At 31.4% G+C, this 3,840-nt stretch overlaps 1 pseudogene; it reads right to left on the reverse strand.

Moving 5' to 3' along the window:
- Nucleotides 1-2,218: 2,218 nt before the first annotated feature.
- Nucleotides 2,219-3,489, reverse strand: LOC131906543 (taste receptor type 2 member 116-like; annotated as a pseudogene).
- Nucleotides 3,490-3,840: the final 351 nt, after the last annotated feature.

Raw genomic sequence — 3,840 nt, forward strand, 5'->3', positions numbered from 1 at the left:
CTATCCCTCCCTCTCTCTCTCTTTATCTCTCTCTCTCTCTCTCTCTCTCTCTCTCTCTCTCTCTCTCTCTCTCTCACACACACACACACACACACACACACACACACACACACACACACACATACGAAAAGCTTGTATCTCTGAAACCGGCTTTTTTGACTTAATGGTACAATCTAAAATTCTATTTATTTTCCTGAACAATAACATCATTCTTTGTGGATGTCAAATTGTCTTTCACAGATATTAGAGCTAAAGCTATTAAAGAAGCTTATTGGTTACTATCTGGTCAATGAATAAAGGATCACAAATTCACCTGCATCAGCATTAGGGCTGTCTGTGAACAAGTACGAGGTTTAAATACATGCAGAAATTGGAGAGGTGGACAAGACAAACTGTAGAAAGGAGCAGTTAAGGTTGCAACCTTCTATTGAATATTATTTCATTTTGTCCAATTGTGCCAGCTCTGGTTGACTGTGCACTTTTTATTCTTCTCTATTCCTGCTACTCAGTTTTTCAAATTTGTTGCTATTGGCACTTTAGGCAAGTTATTTCTGTATTGTGGGAGGCCATCATGTACAACTTTCAACACCATTACACTGAAGGCCATCTTTCTAGCATTAAGAAATAAATCATTTTACATATCAAAAACCTTAGAGCTAAAATCCATGATGCTCAATTCTACTTGACTTTCAGATAATCAACAAATACTTGTCTATCAAATTATCAAGGACATTAAACCTAAATTTTGTCTTCCAAATCATGGTTTTATTAATATGTGCTTATAGTTATCCAATGTAGTATATCGTCCAATGATTAGCCTGTGCTAAAAAAAAAAAAAAACCCAAAAAGTGAAAACGATGGGTTTATAGTAACTGTGTTTCTGTTCATTGTATTCTCATGACCTGTAATCTTGATATTGTTACTCAGTTATTTTGCAAGCCTTATTATTTATTTTAGGCCTTCAATGATAACATTGTAAGTTTTAGCCTCTAATTACCATCTAACTAGTTGAACAATATCTTCTGTAACACTGAAAATTGGTGTACTGAGTTTATGCTAGAAAATTATGTAATTTTTTTCAATATCATCTATCATATCTTTCAAAATTATTTTCCAAATTTATACTGCTACATTAATCGATAATGTCACAACATATTTTAACATTTATTGATTTGTGTTTTAACAGCTGTGCTTTATAGGCTTCACAAGTTATTTTCTGGAATTTCTTAGAATGAAGCAATGATTGCACAATCTAGGCAATGGGTCCATTAGAGGCCAACTGTATTTTGTGAAAATGAATCAACTTTATTGTGAAATTTAATTAATTTGTAATAAGTGTGTTTTTTCCTAATTCCTACTTCTTTTGAAACATTCTTTTATTTCTCCACAGTGGCTTGCTCCTATGAGATCTTGTGGAACTCCATGAAACCTTGGGCATTCTTGATCCATGTTCTTCAAATTCAAATTCATAAATGATTTTTACCCATTCCTTGTGTTTCTTGTACAGTCATTTCAATAGGTACAATGTAAATTCATTCTAGTTCTTATTTAAATGTTGAAATCAGTTTTGAAAGTTTTTGATAGTTATAAGTATATAGTTTTCTCATGAAGATACTTAAAGGATGGGTCTCAAATTTGGAAAGCATTCTTAATGATATGTCCTTTCAATGATATGATTTTATTCTATAGAATAAAATCTTATAAAACCATAAATGTGAATATTTATTTTAATGTTGGTACTGCTAATGAAAGATGAATTAATTATTATTCTTAGAGTGGGCATTTTAAAGTTCATTTTAAGGACTAAATAGTTATATTCACATGCACAAATCTCTATATGTACATATATATTACAAATGAACATCTATAAAAATTTTCATGTATTTGAATTCTATATTATTTTGATGCTACTATACACCAATAAAAATAAAATTATTTTGTAGAGTAGTTGCTAATTTAAAGTATTTTTCCAAATTATCATGATATTTTAAATAATATATAAACAATGTTGAAATACTTTCTATAGTTTTAAACATAATGGTTTAGTCAACAATGGATTTAGTCAGTAATGGACATAATGAGAGGAAAAGAGGATTTGCAAAAGTATATAGGAAGTTCTTCATCTTTCTTCCTTCCTCTCATTTTTCTTACCTTAGAAAATTATCAGCCATATTGGATGCATTTACTGAAATGAGGGATAACCACTATGACACACCACCTATCTCGACACATAGTGCAATGCCTGTATCAATTTTCTGTCCTATAAAATCAGAATAAATGGATGAATAGATGAATATAGAAATGTTAGGATATAAGCAAAAGTCTGTGCAACCACATTGTCAAGAGTGGAGTACATCAACATAATCATATTATTGTTGATATGATATACGGTGAATAGCAAGAGAAATGAAATCATAGTTTTCATAGCTCTTATGTGTGCTTCTGTGCTTGTGTCCTTGATAAGGTATACCATGTGGTTTCATCCTCCTAATATGGCTCTATAAAGAGAAAAGTGAAAGGATGAATGAGATCAGAGACACTACAAAAATGATTACAAGAATCTTATTAAGATATGGTAGACTAAGAAATCATTTAGAATATCTAAAATAGTAAATGTTGTATTTTTTCCATTTCTGTCCATTCATAGATAAAATTGTTCACCATTGCTTTCATGAAAATTGAGAAATATGAATAAATAAATGATTTCTCTAGGCCAATAGCAAGAGGCATCTTATAAATTCTGTATTTAATCCAGAAGAAAATTGGATTAGAAAAGATGGCTATCTTGAAGAAGTAGAAGACACTGATGCAAGTGGTTGTAGGCACAAGTTTCTGTCCCATCAGCAACTCCCAAATACCCAGCAGCCACTTAAATTACCACACAGAGGCTTATGTTAATTATAAATGTTCGACCAGTAGCTCAGGCTTATTACTAACAAGCTCTTATACTAAATTAACCCATAAATTTTCACCTATGTTTAGCCATGTGGCTTGGTACCTTTTCTCAGTATGACATTCTCATTTTCCTCTGCATCTGGCTAGTGACTCTTGAATCTGCCCTTCCTCTCTGTAGCATTCTTATTTTTGCTTTCCCACCTAACTTCTTGTCCAGCTACTAGCCTGTCAGCTTTTTATTAACCAATGAGAGTAATACGTATTCATAGTGTAGAAAAAGATTTTCCAGAACACGTGGTACAGCCTGTACATAAATATTGTATCTTGTCCAGATAATGTCAAACAATATTAGTAAGTTTTTAGAGTAAATTAATGTCTTGTAGAATTTACTAAAAGAGACACCTGCAATTATTATCCACAGAAAATGAATTCGGAAGATAGCTAAGCAAGTGATAATAAAATCAATTGCAGAGATTTTCTGTTTCTTGAACCAGGAAAGGCTATTAATCAATAAAACAAATCCATTTACAAAAGTTCCCATTATGAATTCTACATAGAAATGACCATAACCAAAGTCTTCTGTAGGCTTGACATGTCTGTTAATAAGCTGTCTCTGCCTTTAATTCATCACAGAAAGATGAATCCTTGCTACACTAGTATAGACTTTTAAACAAAAATCTGAGAAGGGCAATGAGTGCCTCTGGGAAACCCTGAAAGTATAATCCCAAGTGAGTTCTCAATTAAATTGTAAAGTCGGTACAATTTTTTCTTTAGCATATCAACTACCAATTTTCAAGGATGATATTATATTCTTTGTTGATTTTTGTGATGGTTATATTTTAAATATGAAATCTTGCATTGTAATTTTAATATTTACTTGCTAAAATGTAAATAGTGATACATTTTCTAATGCTATCATTTGCATGAGATTTATTTATTTTGACA

The sequence above is a fragment of the Peromyscus eremicus genome, chromosome 3 (assembly GCF_949786415.1).
Source record: "Peromyscus eremicus chromosome 3, PerEre_H2_v1, whole genome shotgun sequence".
NCBI lineage: Eukaryota > Metazoa > Chordata > Mammalia > Rodentia > Cricetidae > Peromyscus > Peromyscus eremicus.